This window comes from Nelumbo nucifera, chromosome 3 (assembly GCF_055504915.1).
Source record: "Nelumbo nucifera cultivar China Antique chromosome 3, China Antique-T2T, whole genome shotgun sequence".
NCBI classification, from domain to species: domain Eukaryota; kingdom Viridiplantae; phylum Streptophyta; class Magnoliopsida; order Proteales; family Nelumbonaceae; genus Nelumbo; species Nelumbo nucifera.
The window spans coordinates 28,874,892-28,900,212 of NC_142651.1; the positions used below are offsets into that span (position 1 = coordinate 28,874,892).

At 37.0% G+C, this 25,321-nt stretch overlaps 1 pseudogene; it reads right to left on the reverse strand.

Annotated features, from left to right (window-relative positions):
• Positions 1-16,032: 16,032 nt before the first annotated feature.
• LOC104594683 (transcription repressor OFP8-like) lies at positions 16,033-16,874 on the reverse strand (annotated as a pseudogene).
• Positions 16,875-25,321: the final 8,447 nt, after the last annotated feature.

A 25,321-nucleotide genomic window follows, 5' to 3' on the forward strand; every position in this document is an offset into this window, starting at 1 on the left:
AACTTATCTACAAGTTTCAGAAACTCGGTTATGGTCGCGGGTTGGTTGACGACCATGTGCCACTTGAACTCTTTGTGCATCACGCCCTTCTTGGCTGCAGCAAGGCATACGGCGGGGTCCAGGCGCGGTATCTGCATACAAGCGTCGTTGAACCGCTTGATATAGCTCCGGATGGACTCTCCCTCTCTTTGTGCCATGCTGAAGATGCTTTCTTCAGTTCACGGGCACCATTTGCTGGTGACAAAGTAGGACGTGAAGGCTTGCGCGAACTGCGCCCAACTTCTTATCGACCCGGGTGCCAAGTTCTGGTACCACGTGCAGGCTGCTCCCCTGAAAGTAGTGGAGAAGGCCACGCACATGCACGACTCACTGGCTCGCGCCAGGTGCATCTATGACTGAAAGGCATCTACATGATCATTCGGGTCGAACGACCCGTCATACTTGTCAAGAGGGGGGAGCTTGAAATCCTTGGGCATCGGGACTGCCAGGAGTTTGGAAGACAAGGGGGACAGAACCGAGAGGAGGGGAGCTTTGGCTTCGGTCGAGCCTACCTCTTCTTTGCCCATGAGCTCGGGCAAATCGCGGGTGACAGATCGGCTAGCTCGGCGGCGGCGTCTCTGCTTCTTGATGGGCTCGGCGTTCGTGTTGCTCACCTCCGCACTGTCCAGAATGGTTTGCGCAGGGAGTAGACCGGTCTGCTGGTGGTGGCTATGGGCCGAGGGGTCTTGCTTGGAGTCTGTTGCCAGAATCTCGAACCGGTTTTCAAGGATCGGGGTTCCAAACTTCGACTGTCGAGGTGACGTAGACCTGCCGAGCCGGGGTCCTCCCGACCTGTCCGCCTGCGGTGAGATTGGGGTCCTACCGACCTGTCCGCCCGCGGCGAGATCGGGGTCCTCCCGACCTGTCCGCCCGCGACGAGATCGGGGTAGCCGATCTCTCCCGTCTATCGTGGGGGGAGGCCTGATTTTTTGGGTGATTTTGGGGGGCCTCTCCTCGGTCGGAGTGCTCGCTCTGGCGGTGAGATTTGGCTTGAAGCGTTTCCCACATACGGCGCCAAATGATGTAGCACAATCCAGTCACTCCTAGTTGGCGCTCGCGTGGCTCCTAAGATGTACCTGAAACGAGAGGAAGGAGGAAGAACTCCCGGGGGGTTTCCCGGTGGGAACGCTCCAATGCTTAAGTTAGTATTGTGTGCAAGAAGCTGAAAGAGAATGAACACTAAGAGTGCAGGTTGCGCTAGTCATTCAAGATACCTTGTTCCTTGAGAATAAGCTCCTTATAACTAAATTTCGTTGCTTCAGGCCCTCTGACTTCTGACAGGGTAGGTATAACCGCCTCTGTCAGCCTGCCACAGCCGTTACAGGCAGGGCTGAGGTGGCACGCGCAGGCCGTCATGCAGGGTACGTGTCTGTCAGGTGTGGGACGCCTTTCTAAAGGTGGCAGGTGCGACGAGGGGACATGCCTGTTGTTCGCAGGTTTGTCGGGTACGGTGGTCGGGCAGGAAGCCTTCCTACTGTATATCGAGCTGTCCCCCTGCAAATTGCCCTGAGCTGGGCTGTCCTTTAAGTGACGGGCTGCCTGTAGCCGGTTATGCCGAGCTGGCCAACCCGAGGTCTTTGTGCCTCGGGGTGTCCGAAGAAGAATCGGTGCGTTCTTGCTTGGGAGTGGCCCGAGGTTCATTGAGAGGAGCTCGGGCCTCAAAAGGGGTCAGGGGTCCCGAACTCGTGACCCCCCGAAGTGCCTTGACCCTGGGGAGGAGGTGCGGGCAAGGCGGCCTTCGACGAGGAGCTTGCCCGCCGAGTTGTCGTGCTGAACTCGGTGGGACTTCCCCACCGAGTTGTGCCCACGTCCGTTGTGCTGTCATGTTAAGTCACTGTTTGAGCGAGGTCACGCCCACGTGTACCTGAGCTATGAGGTCGGGCCAAATCACCCTCCACCAAAACCCGAAGATCTAACTTACTAATAGGATTTGAATTCAAATCGAGTTCTATCTGATTTGATCGGATCCAACATGAACATGTCGGATCGGATTCAAATATACACTGATTTGAATCCGATCCGATCCATTTGCATCCCTAGAAACAAGTGATTGCTTGACAAATTATGGTTTACATGGGAATTCTCAACAGGGTTTTAAAACCATTGTTGACCCAGACGATTGGACCATTCTGCTCGAAAACCGACCAAGGTATCGGTTCTGTTTTAGTATTGAACTATCATTTTATCTAAAACTATTGAATTAGTCAATAAAATGTTAACCTAGACGGTCTGACTGCTGAACCATTTGACTCAAACAATGGTTCATGGTTTAATAAACTTCATTTAAAATTTTCAAAAAAATAAAATAATAAAAGAGAGGAAAGAGAACGATCTCATTTCTGAGAGATCTTAGATCAGAGAAAGAGAGAGATCCAAGTTGAAAATATGTGTGTGTGTGAGAGAGAGAGAGAGATTTAAGATCTATGAGAGTCTGAGAGAGATATCAGATTCAAAGATCTGAGATCTGCATGAGAGAGAGAGAAAGAAATCTCATATCTACTATTGTTGTCGCCGTCGCCGCCGCCGCCGCTTGCCGCTATAGATCGCTATCGCCGTCACCGCTATAGGCCATCATCACCATCACTCTCATTCTTTTATTCTTCTCAGCCTTCTTTTCCAAGTTTTCTCTTCTCAGCTGATAGAGAGCCCTCTTCTCACTTTCATTCTCAACCCTCTTCTCATAATATTTATTATATCCATCCTATCCTAATATTCCAATCCAATAGGTAAGATGGGATATATACATGATTTTAAATTTTTAATTGTTAAAATACCTGAACCATTATCGAACTGATTACCCGAAAACCAGTGGCTAAAGCAGTTTCCGAGTCGGTTTTTAAAACCTTGATTCTCAGTGAGATCACTCTAATCTGATTTAAGTAACAAGGTACAGGGATCCATTCAAAAGAAATTAACCCACATGGGTGTTGCCACTCCATGTCAGGGCCGGAATTAATGTCCCACGATAGATCAGTTCTCAAATCTTATCCATTTGATTTTAGACCTAAATTTGGATGTTTATATGAGTTTTAAATATTCTTCCAAGAAACCACTCCGATTTGATTTTGACCCAGAAATCGCATGATTAATGACTATTCAATGGGCTAAGTATAAGTTGTTTTGGTTTGCTTACGAAGTAATTAAATTATTTATTTTCCTTGACCTTGAGAGATAAGATTCGCATATAAAATAAAAAATGCTGAATCATGATGAAGTATAGTTGTTACGGTTTGAACCACATCTTCATGAGCTTATCGATGACAATGGCGTATAAATTATGAAGGATGGGAGGCTGTAGATGAATGCCAAATTAAGAACGATACATCACTTTATAGATGAAATTAAACAAATTTGTTGAAATTGTACATCGATTTTGTACTGAAACAATAACTCAAAACCCACGTGTAGATAGAGGGGGTGTTTGGAATCATGGTGTTAGAGTTTCCATTTTGAGTCCATATAAGCGTCATATATGCATTTGATTATGGTTTTCAAAACCGGATCGGACCAGACGGTCAGATTAAAAAAACCGGGAATCTGTTATCTGATTGGTTCTGTTTTTCTCCAAAACTGTTGATTTTAGTCAGCAAACTGCTGAACCGGCCAGTTGACCGTTCAAACCGTTTAAACGGTTTTGACCGTTTTTCAAATATTTTAATTTTTTTATTTTTTTATCAGAACTGACTGACCGTTTGGATCGAACGGTCTGACCGTTCGAATCAGTAACTAGACCTCTAACTGGTTCGGTCACCAATTCGATTTTAAAAACCATGATTTTGACTTAATAATACCCAAACCATAATTGGCTGGATAGATTAAGCTTTAAATGTTTGTACCACTTTTTACATTGGGCTGCATGCACCTAATGACATTTATTTAAACTGCAACAAACAATTATGTATTGTTTTATGTGTCAAAATGCCTTACTTCCAATGCTATATATAATTGCCGATTATTCAAACATCACCAAACTCCTAGCTTCGAGTGATCATGATAGATCTCTACCACAATTGAACTCATCTAAACCTTAACAAATAGGATTAATTGGCTGTTTAGTTTTATTCTCTTCTATTTGCATCTATCTTGTACATATGTAAATCAAAAGCAAGATGATAAGTGTATGATGTACATGCACTACCAGAGACTTGTGGACAGCCAAATATAACTTAAACTCACTGCACACAAGGATAGACTTGTGGACAGTCAAAATTTTGTCCTAATGGATAATTTGGGTTGATTACATCATCTCTCTAGAGATCAGGGATGTCAGTGGGTTGGGTTAGGTGGTAAATTGGGATGTTGGATGAATCTGTACTGATGGGGCAGGTTTGATTAGTCCGAATCAATTAATTAGTGACAACATTGTAGATGAACACTTTGACACCTGTCCCTTGAAATACCAGCAATTTACCTTTCAAAAAGATTTAAAACCATTTTTTGTAAAATATTTATCAAATACTCATTATATGTTACTCTTCATTTAGTCAAACGGTCCCAAGCCCGATCCATTAATAGCCCTATCAGAGACCAAACTAGGGGTGCATGTTGGGAAGGCTTAAACATTTTTCTTTTTCCTATCAACATTCAATTTTACATATGGGGGGTGTTCTATTTTTTGATTTTGAGAGGGAGAAAGTTGCTCAATGGGAATTTGATTCTCATTGACCAAGAATTTGATATTCTATTTTCAGATTTATGTGGAGAACAAGGAAAGTTTATTTTTCTAGATGGATAAATAACTTTTTCACCTGCGGGGAAAATTGCCAATACTTGAATGAGACAAAAATGCCTCTTTTAATAATCGATTGTTATGACTAAAATAGTCATTGCCTTATTTACATAGAAAATAAAAGAACATAGATAAATGCAATTATCCGAATAAACTATCTTGAAAAACACTTACCCGAATAAGTAATTTACCGAAAAACAAATGGGAATTTAAATGGAAATTAAAAAAAAAATGAGGGCATCTCCATCCAACCCGATGCAAATTATCGTTTACATTGAGACGCCACCATCACCGATCAAAAGTCCATGAAATAAAAGGACCCTAATTAATAACTTGACTTTAGAGCCACATCACATTGATACCTGAACCTCAGAAATTGGGTTTGGAGCAGGAAATGGTGACTGGTGAGAGTCCACGAAAGAAACTTCTAAAAGAACTTTCGAGAGACTTCTTCTCATTGTCTAGCTTCCTCTACCCTTTCTCCTTTTCAATCGGGTTCGAGAATCCTCCCGACTGATTTCAAAGCTGAAACATTAACCTTCCGACCCTCTCTAACATATCGCTTATCAGAACGTGACAATTGTCTATGCTACGTAGCTTTAGTCGGCTTCTAGAAAAATGAAAAATATATTTATATACAATAAGCATTCTATTGCGACTTGGCAGCTCATCGATCACCTTTTTAAAAGGTCAATTTTCTCTGTGTTAAATATCATTAATATCGGGCCCCTGGAAGTACGAGAGTAAAAAAATTTTCACTGTGTTAAACACGAATCTTATATATGCTCCGTGCAGCAAAAGTAATTACTGTTATTATTATTAACATTAACTACTGATTATTACAGTAATTTAATAAATATATAATTAGTGATTATAATTAATAATTACTATTATTATAAATATTGTTATTAATAAATACTGTTAATAAATTTAGTAATTATTGTTATAATTAGTGATTATTACAGTAATTTAATAAATATATAATTAGTGATTATAATTAATAATTACTATTATTATAAATATTTTTAATAAATAGATATTTAATTTAATTTTCTTTTAAATTAAAATTATAAATATTGTTATTAATAAATACTGTTAATAAATTTAGTAATTATTGTTATAAGTAGTGATTATTACAGTAATTTAATAAATATATAATTAGTGATTATAATTAATAATTACTGTTATTATAAATATTGTTAATAAATAGATATTTACTTTAATTTTACTTTAAATTAAAATTATAAATATTTTTATTTAATAAATACTGTTAATTTAGTAATTATCGTTATATTAAAAATAATTAAAAATGTTATTGATTATTTAATAAAATATTATAAATACTATTACTGATAAATACTATTAATTTAATTTAATTTTGGTAATTATTAATTTAATGAATATTGTTAATAAATCCTATTCATAAATTTAATATTTACTATTATATTAAAAATAACTAAATAATATTATTAAAACTATCATTAATGATTATTTAATTAAATAGTATAATTACTTACTATTATTGATAAATATTATTAATAGCGCCCTAACAACCGATGGTTCGACTGTTCAGTTCAAACAAATAGCCCATTCTAACAACAAAAATTACAAGCAAAAAATTACGAAACCATTCTGGCCACCGGTTTTTGGGTTAATGATTCGATCATCCGGTTCGAACGGATAGTCATTTCTGACAACAAAAATTATAGGCAAAAAATTGAGTTTGTGAGGTCCATTAAATAGTATCATATGTGTTATGTCATTCAGGTGTATGACTCATACGACCCAAAAATGAAACCGTTCCGGACACTGGTTTTTGAGTTGATGGTTCGACTGTTCGGTTCGAACGTACGGCTCATTTTGACAACAAAAAATTATGGAACCATTCTGGCCACCGGTTTTCGGGTCGACGGTTCAACCGTCCGGTTTGAACGAATGACCCATTCTGACAACAAAAATTACAAGCAAAAAATTGAGTGTGTGAGGTCCATTAAGCAGTATCATACGTGTTATATCATTCGAAAGTGTGACTCATACAACTCGAAAATGGAACCGTTCTGGCCATCGGTTTTTGGGTTAACAGATTGACTGTCCAGTTCGAACGAACGGCCCGTTCTGACAACAAAAATTTTAGAAATAAAAAAAATAGCCAAAACCATTGAATGGGTCAACGGGTTAACGGTTCGATCACTCGGGTCAATGGGTTGTTGACTGATTCAATAGTTTTTGGCTAGGGACCGGGATTGGGGTAAAACGGAACTGGTTGCCTGGACGGTACCCAATTAAAAAAAAGAACAAATGACCCGTTCTGACAAAAAATATTACATACAAAAAATTTAGTGTTAGAGGTCCATTTAGTAGTACCATACATGTTATGTCATTCGAGCGTGTGACTCATTCAACCGAAAGATGGAACTGTTCTGGCCACCGATTTTCAGGTTGACGGTTCGACTGTTCGGTTCGAATGGATGGCCTATTTTGATAACAAAAATTAAAAAATAAAAAAAAGACCAAAAACCATTGAATGGGTCAACGATTCGACCGCTTGGGTCAATGGGTCATTAATCGATTCAACGATTTTTGGCTAGGGACCGAGATTAAGATAAAACGGAACCGGTTGCTTGGATGATTCCTAATGAAAAAATAAAAAAAAAAACGGCCAAAAAACATTGAACGGGTCAATGGATCGTTGACCGATTCAACGGTTTTTGGCAAGAGACTGGGTCAATGGATCGACGGTTCCATTCCAGCCCTACGAAGCAGGGCCCCTCCCTTAGTTAGACATATAATTTGGGTGGGTCTAACCCGAGCTTGATCTGGCCCAATTAGAATTTTAGCACACTTATGCCTAACCAAAACTCAGGTTGGTTTTGGGTTGAGCCATGCCCAACCCCATTCAACGCAATATGAGCCTACGCAAGATGGGTTAGAATAGAAATCCTTTTAAACTTGGATCTGCTTTTTTTCACATCCCTACGCATTGAGAATACTTCCCTTATTATTCATAGAGTCATAGAGAGATGTTCTCAATACACAGAAGCAGTAGTATCATGTGGGAAGAGTTTGTGGGTAGGAGATTCGGAAGAAACTTCTTTAAAGAAAATTCAACAATACACTCTACCATGAGTTATCACAAAACTTTCCTTCGTGTCAAATTTTCATCACTTATTGTTCCTACTAATGCTTTGCTTTTAGTTATGATAACTTGATTTGCAATGTTCTAAAATTATTTGGAATAGAGATTTCATTCTCAAGGGAAGGGAGGGAATGACCATTTCATCAAATGGGGGAATGCAATTCCATTAAAAGTGGGAATTCGATTCCAATTCTGTCCAATCAAACGATTGAAATAAAAAAAGACTACTCTTACTACGATTCCAAACCCCTATTTTCACAAACCAAATGAACCCTGAATACTACTCTACCTACAATGGATTACTACAAAATTTCTCCTTTTATGTGAAGCTCATCATATTTTAGTTTTATTTAAAATTTGCTTCCAATTTAAATAATATATTAATGCTTTTGATGAAAATTAAGGTATGTTGCAGGTAGGGTTAAATGGTAAACCCACACTGACCAGAGGTTAATCATGGTCAAAATTTGGATTGAGGCAGATCCATGATAAACCCGATCAGTTGACTTTCTTTTTCTTGTCCATAACCCTCCTTGATAGCAATAAGATTTGATACTAGAGTCTATTATAATTAGGCTGTGTTTGGTTTGAAGGAAAAAGTAACGAAAGGAAGGGAAAGATAGAAAAACCTATACAAGATTGTAAAGGCTTCCCTACCTTTCCTTATTTTTTCCTTCAAACCAAACATGGCCTTAGGGAGAAAATTTATCAACTGAACCACCAACAGTTGGTAGTTGCTACCGAATTTATTGATATAAGCTGTTCCAAAAGAGACGGGATCTACTCCTCACAAATGGACACCTTACAGGCACATCTAAGTACGGGAGATGTTCCCAATGCATGGTAGGATGTGCATGTGAGGCGCCAGGTGTGAGGAGCAGATCTGGTCTCGTTCCAAAAGGCCAAATCCCTGTTGCTGACATCCCCTCTTGTATGCTGATTTTATAGAGCCATCTTCAATTGTTAACAATGTTTTTATGTGTTTATTTTTTGTTTTATGATAAATTAAGAAGCTTAATCTGTCTTAATACCTTTTGAATTGGTTTGATTTATGCTATTTCTTTGGATTATTTGGACCGTTCGGCCCAGAAATTGGCCAGGGTATTTATTTCAGCCCAGAACCGTATTTTTCACAAAAATCATTGAATTGATCAACAATCCATTGATTTAGGTGGACGAACCATCAGACCATTTGACTCAGAAATGATTTTTAGGCCAACTTTTATTTTATTTATTTTATTCCTTTTTAAATTTTTAAAATGTCACAGGTTGACTGTTCAGATTGGACAGTTGGAACATTAACCCAGAAACCAGTGGCCAAGGCAGTTCCGGGTTAAAACATTGATTTCAAATATTTTCATCACAAATCAGATATAATAAAAATAAGAACAAAGATTTTCAAGCTGTTATATTGGTGTGGGTTCAATTTTCCTCAGAGGTGCAAGTTACACAGGCTAGGCCGGGTTTAAGCTCAACCCAAGCCCAACCTTAAATATTGGGTCTAAGGCATAAGCCTGAACAAGGACTGAGGTCAAACTTGATCTTTCCAGCCTAGGCCCAGCCCAAACTGCAAGTTGACATGCTCTAGTTGGGTGATAATGCTTGGATTGGTCAATTGGTCCCAAGTGGGCCAGTTAAGCCCAATGTACTATAAATCCGCAAGAACCTATTTATTATCATTAATTTAAATCGTTAAATAGAAACTTTGTGTATTTGACATATATATATATATACACGGGAGAATCGAATTAATCAAAAACCAAACCAAATCAATCAGCCGGTTAACCAAACTATTGATACCGGTTTGGTTTCAAAAAATAGCTCATGATTTGGTTAACCAAACCGTGAGCACCCTATATGACCAATTGGCCAGTTGCCATTTTACAAAATAAGTGTCAAGAACAAAAACTACATATTCATGACTGTCAAGTTTCATTAATTTTGTTCATAAAATATAATATAATGTTTTTTTTTCAATTCATTTTACTACTATGATATAAAATTTTGATCCTTTTTAGTTTAATTTATTTATGCTATTGGATATCTAATTGCGATCTGAATTCTGTTCAAATTTGACATAAATAAGATTCAATTTGAATTCAAATATAAATTAATCAAATTTGAATTTATCTAAGTCCAATCCGATTCGATCCATTTATAGCCCTAGTGATAAAGGGTTTTTTGGCAGCACCTTGTTGTTCGGATTACTTCCAAGTAGCCGATGATTTAGAGGCCGAAATGGAGGATTTTTGTTGGATGACGACTTGGATGCCGAACTGACTAGAACAAGCTAGGGGTAGATTGGGTGTCGAGCTGTGTAGCTCTTCAGAGAAACCTACAAGGAATCAATGTTAGAGGACCCGAGGTGGCTAACCCGGCAAGGTCACTCCGATGATTAAGTTAATACTCTCATAGTAGATCGTGAGCTAAAAAATCATAAAGTATGAGAGCTATAATGTGCTTACTCGCCTCTCTCTCGCGTCATTGGGGTTGGTGCCTTTAGATAGGCATTGTTTGGTTTAGGCCTCACGCATTGCATTCGAGATTTTCGAGAGGTCGTGCCTAACTGGTCCGAGATCCTCTGAGGTAACCACCATGCACACTGACCATCCTCTGGAATATTCGGTACGTGGACCAACTTCCGAGAAACCTGGGAGTGTCGGGATATGCATGCCGAATTTGTCGGCAAGCACATCTCGCAGGTTACTGCCTGGTCGGTAAGCCCTCGAGGGAGGTCGCTCCTCCCATCGAGGTCACTTCAGCCAGTGACGAGGTGCTACAAGCTGACCCTGGACGAGGTGCTACAAGCCGACCTAAGTTGTAGTTGAAGTCGCTAGGTCGGCGTAAAGGTAGGTCGCCAGGTTGGCGATGAAGGCAGATTGCCAAGTCGACGGTAAAGACAGGTCGCTAGGTCGGGGTAAAGATGAACTGTAATATGGGACTCCAAATCATCACTTAGGTGGGCCAAATCCACCCTCATCACCTACGATAAAGGCAATTACACGTTAATTTTGTCAATATCAACCCAATAATTTTCCATCTATCACACCTCCTTTGACATTGATGTAATAGTATCTCTTGGACCACAAAAGTCTGCACGGACTTGCCCTGAGGGAAGCCGATCTCAATTTGGATGGGCTCTGGTTGGATTTTTTTTTTTGTACAATTTTGAATTGATCTATCCCAAAGCCATGAATCCAAAACATTGTAAAATGCTAATTCGAGTTTCTACTTAGGCTCTTCATGGCAGGACACCTCTCTATGGTTGCAATTTGGGCAGGTCCAATCCAACCTGAGATTTTACATGGGCTAGGGACTGGGTCTGTGCTAGAAAACTCGAACCTGACCTATATTTGGGTTGAGACTCTGGGTAGCCCAAGTCTGGCCCAACCCAACCAGAGCCCACCGAAAAAATATGTACATATCTATATTATATTTATATAAAAACTTGTTATTTTCTAATTATATATACATATGTATAAAATATGCATATGTATATTTGTAAATGAAATCTGAACATATATTCAATCAATTTTATCTTAAATTGCTCCATAAAACCCAATAAACATAACTTTGTAAAAATATATACATAGATTTGTTCAAACCTGACCAATCCACCCAGGCCTGACTAACCCGGTCCAGCCCAGCCCAAGGTTGAACCCAATTCGAATTGTGTTGGGTTAAGCTCAGACTGGGCCTAGGTTGATAAACTTGGGCTTAACCTCAGGTTGAGTTAGGCCTGAGCCCAAGGTTTGCACCTTTAGAATTGGGTTTGGATTGATATTCAACCCAACACAACCCGCCCAAGTTGCACCCCTAGCACTCTCTTCTATTTCAAAGACGAGAAGAGTGAAAAAAAGGAGCTTGATTTAGCTCCTTGAAGGACACAAATGTCATTTCAAGCATATTTTTTAACCACCATTGACCCGAACCATTCAACCCAAAAACCGGTTAGAATACGAATTCCATTTCACCCGCAAACTGTTCTTTTGTCAAAAAATCTATTTAATTGGTCAGCAACTCACTGACTTGGGCAGTGAAATTGTTGGTCCATTAGACCCTAATTAACAATGTTTTTAACTATTTTATTTTAATTATTTTTAATTTTTTAAATTATCATGGGTCAATCCGGATGGTCAAACCACTGACCCAAAAACAGGTGGCCAAATCGATTTCAATTTGAATCGGTTTTTAAAACATTACTTTCAAGTGTCCCAAGATGGAAATAATCGATTTCAATTTTTTAAATAATCAGCATGAAATGATCAACTGCTGATCGAGCCCAAAAAAACAAAAAAACAAAAAAATTAGCAATGCAATGGAACTTGAAAATTCCATTCATTTATATTATCAAAAATAGGTTTTCCGAGCTTATCGAACCCAGATTCCAAAAGACAGAAGATTTTGCGAAGAACATGTTTCAAATGCCCTCTTTATATCCCAGGAACTGTTATAGGATAATTCCTCAAGACTGATTGGACTGGACCATATTGTAAATAATTATTTGAATCCTAATTAATATATATATATATGGATAGGAATTTCTTTTGAAAAAACGGAAGGGGCTACACCTGATATTATGATTCATTCGCATGTTAAGACGATGACACTCCTCAATGATGTTCTTTAATGTGCATAGGCGGTTCATCTTCTAAAACAAACACTCCATGATGAATTTTGGAATCATCCTCAATAATAATAGGCAGATCAGAAAAGACCATAGCAACATTGTGGGTTCCAACCAATCCAGGCTTTGGCAAGTTAACAAAAGTTACAACAATGGAATATGCTTTTACATTCAGGACTCTATTAAAATGGTCTCTTGCAATGCATTCCACAGAGCATATTATACATTTAGCCAAGAATTAAAGTATCAATATCGGATATCGTATTGAACCACTTGGATAGTATGATTTGCGAATTCATGGATACGGAAGAAAAATGTGGATAAGCTGAAAAATGTATATATATTCCATAAATATATTAATAACATTATATTTAATATCAAAATAGCCATAATTAATGTATAAATACATAGAAAATATATATAATGAAAGTATATGTGAAGAAATATACTACAATTAATATAGTAGGATGCATAGAAATCATAAAATTTTATTGATAATGTATCAATCAAGAATCCTATAACCTATTATATATATTTTCTAAAAATTAATACATGCATAAAGCATATATTTTCTATTGAATTTCAAGGCACAAAACATATGTGATGAGGGGTAAGTTGGCCTGACCTAGTAATCGAAGTACACGTGAACTCGATCAGCCACTAGGATGACAACTCAACAAGGGAAGCCTTGCTAGCAGTTCGGGAGCTCGGAACCTTGAGCACCTCGTCATAAAGGCACCTTGGTACCTGATCCAGTTCGGAGCCAAAGAACCGAAGTGCAAGATCGGGGCCAAAGAACCAAAGTGCCACATAATCGACTCTAGAAGCTTCTCCAACGGACTCCTAATTCCCCAGGTTCACAGCATTCATTAACAAGGTTCATCCTCACCTCGCCCAAATCGAAGGGAATTGATAAACCTTATCAACTGGTGCATTGCTCTCCTTCGGAAATGGAATGGATCTTATCTACGCAACCCGGAGATGCCAGAGCCTTTTCGTAGGATTCACGGCTACTCAACTATATAAGGGCATCAATCCTCAAAGCGAAGGTACGCACGATTATTTGCTCACTAGCACTCTAGCATTCAAGTATTCAGCCCGCATCCATAATATTGTACTGACTTAAGCATCAGAGCGACCTCGCTGGGTTAGCCACCCCGGGTTCCCTGATCTATTATCTTGAAGCTTGGTTCAGCTCGTCACGCAACTGGTGTTCAGATCATCTTCCAGCTAGGATTATCCAGATCACGCACCATCAATATGCAACTATTGTATGTGAATTATTATATCAATTACTTTATATTTTACTATTTTTAATATTTAATATTAACTAAAAATCCAATTAAAAGTTAATTCTCAAATGTTTAGTTAACAATATTTTTATTTTTGTAAACAATAAACATATTATTTAAATTGTAATTAAAATATCAATTAAAAATTTATAAAAATACAATATCAACTTAAAATATATCAAATATATTAAATTTTCTAAGATACATACCATATACAAATTCATAATTTTAACTACTAAAATAATTCTTCCATTATTAATATTTTTATTTCCGTAAATGTAATGAGATAAAAAAATCATTTTTTTATATAAATATAGAATGTTTTTATATTATATTCTTTAATATCTTGTAAATAATGTTTTTATTTTTATAAATAATATATATGTTTTTTTAATTCAAATTAAAATATTAATTAATAATTTATAAAATTTTAAGATACATATCATGTTCAAATTTATAAATATTAAGTAATAAAATAATTATTCTATTATTAATATCTTTATTTGTATAAATTTTATTGAAATTAAAAACCATTTTTTGATATAAATGTGGAGTTAAGAAATTATTTATTCTATTAGTTTATAAAATATTGCCTTTGAATATTATTTTTTATTTACTTGGAATTATTGAACACATGTATGTTATTTGTTTACATTTCATGTGAATGTAGATGCTAGAATTGATAAAATGTTATTATATTTCATCTATTCGTTCGGATTTTGTTTTTTGGGTATTCGGTGCTATCTTTCCCCTCATCCCTTTTTCCCCAAAGTACTAGTTGTGGGATTTGATTCCACATCAACGCTGGAACAAACTAGCTAACACACCAACGGGTCAGCCCCTGATTGGTTATCATCCCGATATTTAAATCCTTGCATTTAGCACGCAGGAGTATGGCTTAGAATTTAGCTACCCCCTCACCTACTAAAAAAATGAAAAGAAAAGTCATCAAATGTATTAATTTGTTCCACAGTCTTTAATCTCTCGCTTTATGTGCACTAATGATGTTGTTATTAACAGCTAAACCGTGGTGGCTTAATTGGTAGAATAGAGAGACCTAAGATCACCCGGAAATCAAATTTGGTCCTCATAAAACCATTTTCACACTGTCCTCACAACCCTTTTAGTTATGCATTGAAAATATCTCTCCATGAATAAAAACATACAACTAATCCGTGGCCATATTTCTTGAATGAATGAGTTATATCAACACATTACATTTAAGTTTTATTACTGCATCCGTAAGGTAAACCACAAGTAATTTATCATTGTATTGGCATACAATATAGCCTTCTTAAACAACCAAAGATGATAAATTGATAACTCGTTGTCATTTTTTGGGTAAAATACAAAAACCTCCTTTGAAGTTTCTAACAATCATAAAAGTCTCTCCTATAGTTTCACTTAAGCAAAAACCTCCCCTGAACTTTTAAAAAAATTGAAAAAAACCTCCCTTCCGTTACTGACTCAGACGAAAAACATTTATCTATGCATAAAACTTTCCAAATACCCATTTTACCCTTTTGTAAAATGAGTACTGAAATAACTAAGAGATGAAGAACAGTGGCGGAGGGTTTCTTCTTGGTCTGTACGAGAGAGAGATGGAGTTGGGTTTGGGATTGGGAGACGCCTCCAAAGCCTTTGCTTTTGCGGACAAGAGTCATAAGGTTAGCGCCAAAGGTCTAAGGTTTTGCATGAGCTTAAGTGTTAGGATTGTTAACAGTAGAGAGGACAAGAAACTAGAAGCTGATGAACGGGATTCTGCTTTAACGGATGCAGATGAAATGGAGGAGGAGAAAAAGCATTCTACCAATCCACCTATTCAGCTTGATCTTCTCCCTCCTGGTCCCGTCCCTTGTAACCCGCCTGATCCGGCCAAGCGTCCACCGATATCTCCACTTTTGTTTTGTTATATTTGTTCTGTTAGGCGTCTTCATGTATTATTCTCCCTCCTGTTAGCTTCTCGTCTGCTTTGTCTTTTTTTTTTTTAACTGATCCCCATTAGACCGAAGGAGGAATAGAAAGCAAAGAAACAAACAATGAAAATGAAATAAGAAGAAGAAGCCATCAAAGGTTTGAGAGGAAAAACCAGAAAGAGTACCATTAACATAGTCAATAACAGTTAGATTTTCAAGAGTTAACAGCGAAAACGAGAAAAGCTAGCTACTTTCTCAGATATCTAAATATAACAAGAAGAAATAGCAATTCTTCAAGACAAGTTATAGAACAGAGCTTCCCATATCTCTGAAAAGACCTCAACGATCACTTTGTGATGATGAAGGGAGTTCAACGACAAAAAGCAATGCAGAAGCTGCTCGAGATCCTTGGCTGCAAATATCTGCTTTTCGATGATCATCTCCACCATTGATGTCCTGAAATCACTGTAAGGATCGCTGGAGCGCTTCACTGCTCTTCTCCGTTCAGCTCTGGTTTCTGATCTCCGGCGAGAACTCTTCTTGTTTAGGTGACGAGACTCCGAGGAATCTGAAGAGAAGCTCCTCGAGGAGAAAAACGTCTCTGTCTCGTCGTCTAGTTCGTCTTCACTGCTGAACCACTCACCACCATTAGTTTCTGCAGACGGGGAGCTGAGATGATAGAAACTCTCTTTCTTCTTGTACTTCCTGTGGGTCTTCCTAGTCTTCTTCGACCTTTTCTTTCTCTCCTTTGGTTGAAATTCCTCAAAACTATAGAATGAATTTAGAGGCAAAATGGGTGACGCAGGAGGACATGTTCTTCCTCCCATATCACCCGACACGAAACATGGGCCATGTTTCGATACCTTCGACCTCTGTAACACCTCCTTTGGAGCGACTGTGATACTCTCGTTCCACGCCACCTCCATTGTTTCCGATTGTTTCCGACCATCTGGGTCTGCACATAGATGGAAAAATTCGAACCTTAGGAGACGAAGGCTCAAGCAGATGGAAGTCTCGGCTGTTTTGAGCTACGAAAATCAGCCTTTCGATAACATCCAATTATGTTCCGAGGCTTACAAGATCCAAATGAAGAACGAAACATGCGAGAAATCCGCATCTTGAGTCGAGCCTCCATCTGAGGGACAGACAGACAGAATAGTTTGAGAGAGTAGAAGGCTAGTCTTCTTCAGGTATTTTGAAAAAAACATCCCTTTAACGTTTTCCGTCTTGGTGGTTGACGGAAGGGAGATATTTATTAAATTTTTCAAAAATAAAGGAAAGATTTTTGTTAAAGTAAAACTATAAGAGAGGTTTTTATGATTGTCAGAAATTTTAAGAGAAGTTTTTGTATTTTACCCTAATTTTTTGGTTAAACTATACAATTTAATGTTTCTAACTTCAATCCTACAGTCAGTACATGAGACACATCACCTAAGCATACTCTTTAATTCAACCAAATAAATCCATACACAACTATATGGGGTTTGAAATTACAATTCAACCTATTGAAACTTTTTTCTTTCCATAAAAGGAAAAGGCATTTTTACCACCTAATGAAATACCTTTAAAACTCATCACTTTTTCATTTACAGCTTATGATGTAGGAAGATCACTCAAAATAATTATTGCTGTAATTTTTTTTTCTCTTGTTAAGAAACAGAATATGTATTAAACCCAGAATTTGGAAGGTGGAAACCTTTCTGTCCTGCTTGGAATAGCCAAATAAGGGAGGAATACCCAGAAAGAAATTACTTTCTTTTGGTGAAACAGAAAGAAATTACTTATGGTTTTATAAATTCAGAGTGATATTAGCAAAGGCTTTAATTTCTTAGAATATTTGGATTAATATAACTACGACTCAAATCAACCTGAATGGCAGAATTCCAACCACTTGGGTCAGCTACATGTATCCTGTCTGACAGTGTTTTCTTTGGTTTTTCTCTTTCTCATGAGTCTCATTGCAGTCCAAATTTGAGCTGGTGAAAATTTACACCCAATTCAGATTTGCATAAAAATTTGTTTGTATTATTAAATCTAAAATCTGTACTCCTTGGCATTACAAATTTTGCATCACAAAAACTGATGCAAAATTTGTACCACCTTCCTCCCAAACAAAAAACCTTCAGACCCCCCCCCCCCCCCCCCCCCCCCAATATTTTTTCAATAAGTGTGAACCAGATCAGTCTACTTTCCATTTCTCATTAACAAATAAAATAAGGTCAAACCCGAAACAAAAGTAAACCAGAATGTACATTTCCCTCATTTAAACACTACTGGCCTAGTTTGTTTGTCATGCAATTTCATTTGCATTGATGCAAAAGCATGGCAGTGCAGATGAGTTATGTCGAATGAAAATTCTGATTCATATTTGTTTCAAGTCTTACTTTAATTTTAAGTGATTCCAATGCAACTATAGTATAATAACATCCAAAGAAAAGTAATTAAAATCCGAAGTAAAAGCGAAGCAGAATTTACACATTTGATTTGCACTCCCATGCATCTGTACTAATGCAAATGAAATTGCATTGCAAAAAAACGAATTACAATTTACTGATACTGGAATTTTAGAATTTAGAATCTGGTTGCAGGGGTTAACCAAACAAAATCTACATGAAATATCCATAGCAAGCCCAAATATATAATGAAGACTATCACCACTGGGATTAAAACTAAAGCCAAGCCCAAGTTACAATACCCAAGCCCAGCTCGGTTAGTCAATTACAGTGAAAAATGAGAGCTTTAAACTCATGGGCAATTTCTAATTTTCTTCACTTCATCTAAAGAGAATGTATTGTTCTCGTCAGACATAGTAAAGAGGGCAATAAGAAGGTTATTTGCATTGTATAGAGATTGGTTAATAGCAATCAGCCTCTACAATCAATAGTAGAATAATGGAACGGTGGTTTCAGTCAGAAGTTGGTTTGATCGTTAAAATCTCAGAACCACCAAAATGGACCAAAACGGTCTGGTCCAGCACTCCATCTTACAACTTTTCAAGTATTGAATAACTAGGTCGGCCGGAAACTCGAGTGCTCATGGTTTTCCAAGGTGAGCTCTACATGGATAATTTATTTTGGTAAAAAATCCGGAGAACCCAGATCTGTCAGTCAGTCATTTGAAGAAGATTAAGGTAAACTGGTTCAGCTGCTTTGAAACGCACCTAATAAACTATTAAAATAAGCTGCAGCGGACAGCCCCTTTAATCAATATTTGCCTATTTGATAAAAAATCCAGCTGAGAGCCAAATTTGCCTGTCAGACAGTCATTGTCGGATTGTCCACTTCAGCCTCTTTCAATAGCTTATCCTGAGCACTCCAAAGCACCTGAACCAACTTAATTGAATCTTCAGCTCATCTGTCAGCACTCCCAAACAGGCACTAGTTTATCCAAAGTGCTTCAAAGCTACTGAATCTTCAGCTCAGCCCTACCAAAGGAACTCAAATCATTGCTCTAACAAGTAACAACTGATCTTAGTGTTTTGAATTCTTTATAACTTATTGAGTTTAATTTTGCGGTAGATTAGGGAGGTGTTATATAGTGTGGATAAAAAATTGGGTGGTGTATTCTCAATTACACCACACCTGTAGTGTGGATGAAAAATTTGTCATGTTTAATTTTTAATATGATTAATATAAAATATTAGAGATGTATCCAAATGTTTTCTATAATGTTTTTATGTTTTTCATATTTTTTTATATTTTTATTTTTTTTTAATTTTTATTTAATTATGAGATCATAGAAGGGTTGACACATAAGACCTGAAAGGTTAAACTATTGACCCGCCACCCGAAAAACAATTTCATTTTTTGGTCAGTTTTAAATTTTATATCTTATATCCAACATCAATAAAAACAACTACCATTTGTCACACTTATTTGTTATTAATGTAATTATTTCAAACAGAATCTAAATTAATAAAAGTTAGTTTAAAATTTAATAAGTTTCTCATAGAAAATTTAATTTTATAAGGTTACTATTATTTATTAATTTTATTTATAAAACTAATTCTATTATAAATTAATTATATATATAATATTAGTAATTTAATTATATTTTCAATTAATAAAAATTACTATAAATTATTATTATTATTAACAAATTTGAATTAATTGTAACTTTTAGAATTAATAACTATGCTACCTAATTAGGATTGCTTAATTAGCAGTATTGAATTCACATTGTCTGTTCCCTCCCTTGGTGCAGAAATTTTGTTGTACTAGACCAATAAAAATCTGTTACACCAGTTTGTTTTCCCAATTCAAAATTAAAGTGATTTTTTTAAATGATGTGGCAGATTGTTATTAATCCGGTACAGAAAATTTTATGTGCCAAGGGAAGAGAGGATGTGAACTCTAATACGTGTGTATAAAACGACAAGACCACGTATCTGCCATTTGTTTTAAGCAGTACGTGTGTATGTTTGCGATGGATAGGGATTACATCGCAAGTAATACCTATCCATCGTCATCAACGTAGTGTCTACGATATTCCTTCCACTTCAGCCTCTTTCAATACTCATCCACACTGTTTGGATATTCTACTTTCTCTCAATAGTGAGTGTATCGATAAGACTTCAACGGCAGTATTGGTGTAAGTACCTGTTCGGGTCATGGTCGAGCTGGCTTCGGATGCCACGTGACCGACCAATCACTTCGGTTATGTTAGCGTCGCGTTGCTTCCGTGGCCTACTTTGATTCCATGGTCACATCAGAGCCGTGCCGCCTCCGTGGCCTACCTTGATTCCGCGGCCACATCATCGTTGTGCCACCTCCGTGGCCTACTTCAACTCCGCAGCCATATCAGCACTGTACTATTTCCGTGGCCCCTACCTTATCCCCCAACTATGACAATTTCACGTCATACGGATAAGCACGACCAAGATAGGAGAGCGGATGGGGATAACCCCGCTAGGGATCAAGACTTATTCCAAAAACCTTGGCAACTAATCTCATCTAGACGACCTCGAAAGCCTCATCCGACAAGGACATGGATCTTCGGCTATAAAAATGTACCTCCCGCTCAAAGTAAGAGATTCCAACATCTAGTCTTCATGCCGTTATACTACTTGGACTAGTACTGTTCTCCAATTGCTTGGCCCGATTCTCTACTGCCCTCTACTGACTTAAGCGTCGGAGTATCTATTCGGGGATAATTCCTCGGGCCTTTGACATTTTCTTGGTTTCAGATCTCATTGCATGGCTCTATCCTTCCACTTAGTCTCCGCCCAGTTGGCAAGGGCTATCTGACTGTGACCTCGAGTCCTACACTACCTCAGATCGAGCAACATCAGATTGGCATTGTCTGTAGAAAGGACTATCTGACTATGACATTGGTTCCTACACTACCTCGGATCAAGCAGCATCAGTACTGAACTCTGATTCAGTGCTTAAACGAATATCCTCCATAGATGTGAACCAAGAAAAATAGAATATCCTCCAGTAAATCTTCTACTATCATCTCGCCCAATCAGCATCTAAATATGCTTATAAGAGAGGTGTTGAAAAAGATGAGAAAATGAGATTAAAATCAATGGGGCCAGGGATCGGAATGGCAGTTTTTTACATCCCTAATAGGGATTAGAGATAGAAAAGGGGATTAATTTCAGAATCGGAGTCGAGAATGAAAAATATGATCCCCGTCCTGAACTCACCCTATTGCCATTCCTACCATCATCTTTGTTTATCATGGTATTAGACTATATTCACCCAATCAAAAAGAAACCTTTATTTACTTACTATTTTATTTGTTTATATTTTTTGAGTGTTTTCTCTTTTTTCCTCTCTAATATCTAATGTCTAAGAATTGCAATACTAAATTCTGAATAGTAGACCTTCAGTTGCCTTCAAAAAGCTTTCCAATTTTCAAATTTAATTTTCATGGATGGTGACAATGACGCAATGACCCAATTTCCAAGATCCCAACACTATGGGCTCACCCTATGTAATTTAGAACACAATAACCAACTTTGGCCCGTGAACAGGTATAATGGAGAGTGAATGACAAACTATGACTAACCACTTCTACCGCTAATTTTGAAATCAAACCGGTAACCAAAACCGAATCAAAGTCAATCGGTTGATCGGTCCGATTAACTACTAGTTTGGTTTGTTGATTTTTTTATTTTTATTTTTATAATATCTATTATAAATAAATATGTAAATATATAATAAAAAATGATAAGCACATATAAATTAGTATATTATATATAATGCATATATATTCATTTATAATATATAAATAATATAAAATATATATAATATAAGTATGCACTAATTAGCTCAGTTAACCGGAATTTTTGGTTTGGACTTGTCAGTTCAGGTTTTTTTTTTTTTTTTTTTTCACCCCTAGGCATGAGCTCAGGTTTAATGGGGATTGAATGACAAACTTTGGTCCACGTGCACGTGCACGTGCACACTTCACAAACATTTGGAAAATAAATGTTTTTTTTTTTTCAATTGGGTGAGTTAATGTAAGGATGAGCTAGTTAACCACGTAAATGACTTCTATGGTTCAACGACAATGACTATTATAATATTAAATGTCTCAATTATGCTTTTTGTCAAAGTACACATTTGTCTCCCAAAATTTCAGTGATTAAAGGGTAACTTATATCCAATGAAAATGCCAAAAATTTATAATATTAAATGTCTTAATTATGATTTTTGTCAAAATACACATCTGTCCGCAAAAAATTAAGTGATAATACAATATAGATATAAATTTTTCTAATTAGATTGGGTTGGGTTTGGGATGGTCCAACCAAAAGTTGCTACCACTATAACTAAAGTACTAAACCAAACAGGGTTAGGCTTTGGCTGAGATATTTATTTCATAGGCCGTGTTCAGCCGAACCCAAAACTACCTAACTTATCTAGAGAATTCTTCATTACTCATCTATTCATCTAATTCATTTCGTTAATGAAATTATGAATTCACTAATTTCTTGATTGAACTTAAACAGCTTGCCATTGCAATGGCTGTTGTGGATTCATTACTCACACTTTGTTTTAAGTTTAACTAATTCTACTTAATTTGCACCCTAAACAGACAAAACTAAATATAACCTAAAACAAAAGTAGCTCAAAAGTGGAACTTAACTCATTTGCATTTCGGTACTTTTGCACTGATGAAAATGAATTGAAATTACATTATAAACAAACAAGACCAAGAACAAATTAGATTGACATGTAGGGGTGCAAATCTGCCCAAGCTTAAGAATTGGGGACCTAAGGCCCGAGCCTAGGTCAAACCTAATCTGTTCGACTTGAGCACAGTCCATACTGATATTTGATTCACTTGGATTGGGTTCAGTCTTGAATCGAGCTGAAATCGGTCAACCAACTCATACTAAAATTTTATATAAATGTATGGGTGTATGTATATATGTAACTGGGCCAGGCTTGGACTACCTAAGATTCAACTCAGGCCCAGCCCAAGAATGAAAATACCTAGATTTTTGGCCCAAGCCAAGCCCAAGGACAAAAAATCAAATTGAGCCCACTATGAAATTGTGGGCTGGGTTGGTCCGGGCTTGGGTTGGGCCCACCCAAGTTGCCCCTACTAACATGCTTTCTCAAATAATAGTAGGAAAAAAAGAAAAAAGAATTGATTCAAACAAACTTTTACTTCCTCCAATCAATTCGATCACTTGAACTCTCCCCATATATAATCGAGCAGCTCTCAGCTAAGTAGAAAATTCTTTTATGTTCAACCCTCGTCCCTTTTTCTTTTTTTTCTTTATCTCTTTTACCCTTTCTTAAGCATTCAACATAAACTGGTTCAAACGTTGAAGGCCAACTACTACCCTTGAAGACATAAATTTGAACAGAACGGCTTATTGCTTTGTTTTCTAATAAAAAAAATATTCAAGAGTATATACAGTGATCTACTCAACTTCATTCAGACATTACTAAGGAGCTCCCAACCTCCATGCAATATTACTCACGAAATGACAAAGCCAGAAGAATACAAGATTTGTACACTACATCCAAATACTTCCAATTCTCTCTTCTTGGTTCTCATTAGAAAAGGGGAAAAAAATAAAAAACACTTTGTTCTGTTCATTCTAAGATAGACGTAACACAAGGAATAGTTCCTTTTTGAGTAAAAGATTCACACACAGTAACAGACTTTGGCTACTTCTTGGTAATGAACCATGCATACATAACCACCCTATCAAACAAATGTTAGGTAAAGTTTGGTTGAGGCTGGTTGGAGCTGACCTAAATTCCACTCTTCTTAACCTCATCTGTTACGTTTCCACCTTTTATTGGGTCCAAAAGACCAAAAACCTTCTTTCGTTCTTGTCATATTCTTAAATTAATAATGAAATCATATAGTATCTGGTTGATTTCTCAACAATGTTCACATTGGTTCCCATATATTTCTTCATTAATTACATTCTTGCAACGATGTTAATTACTTTCTTGATAAAGAAATTTATAATAATTGATGCATATCTTTCATAACATTGTATTTATTTTAATCATTCATAAATCCTTTCATGTAAATGGGCCCATTAGGAAAAGATATATATCATGTTTATATATAGAGGGAGGGATTGCAAACGAGCTGAACTTGATGGCTTGGGATGTTTAACACTTGATGGTTGTGTAGGGGCTGTTTAATTAACCAATAATAGCATGCCACATCAGTTACATGAAGCAAGAGATTGAGTGGTTGTGTTTATATAGACTTGATGGTCATAGTGGGGCATCATTAATGGTTAAGCAACCCCTAATTAATAATCCCCCACCCCAAAGTTGGTGGTTTGTTTCAGCATAGACGTGGATTCAATTCCCACAAACCACCAACTTTGGGGAGGGGGATTATTAATGGTGAGTATCACCAAAACCCAATAAAAAAACAACCCCCAATGCAGCCATCAAGTCCAACTCATCTGGTACTAGAGGGAGTAGATCAACCTTGTTAGTCAGGTCATCTAGTGAGCTTAAACAAACCCTTGTGAAAAACTAGTTTGGAGTTCAAAAGGAGTCTTCTTCTTCCTCTCCCCACCCTCAATGTATAGAAATAGGGTTCAGCTATGATACTGAGAAAACTTAAGGTTCATTTGGTTCATAGTCAGAATCGAAATCGGACCCCTATTCCCATGAACCAAACAAGGCCTTAATAATCGATCATCCAGTATCATATATGGGGGAGGGGTTGATTGGTCAAAACTCTTCCAATATAATGCCTTTTTTCGGCAGTATAAATTTTTACATAAAAATAATTTCAACTCAATACCCCTCACTTCTGCAAAATAAGTTCACTTTATTTAATTTTGTATTAAAAATTAAAATTTTGAATGGCTAATATTAATGGAAAGAAAATCACATATGCTAGGTGGGGAATGTTATAACTGATTCAGGGGTTTGGATGGTCACATTGACCATAAGATTTTTCTACGTGGCAACTTGAAACAGCTCTACTTGACCCAACTAATGATCTGGTCACAGACCATGAATTTCATTACGTGATCAGCTCTATATAACCTAAGACTTATTTGTAAAATTATTGTGTCAATATTGAAAAAGAGAGAGAGAGATGACAAGCCAAGTATAATACATCTTCAGGCAGGAA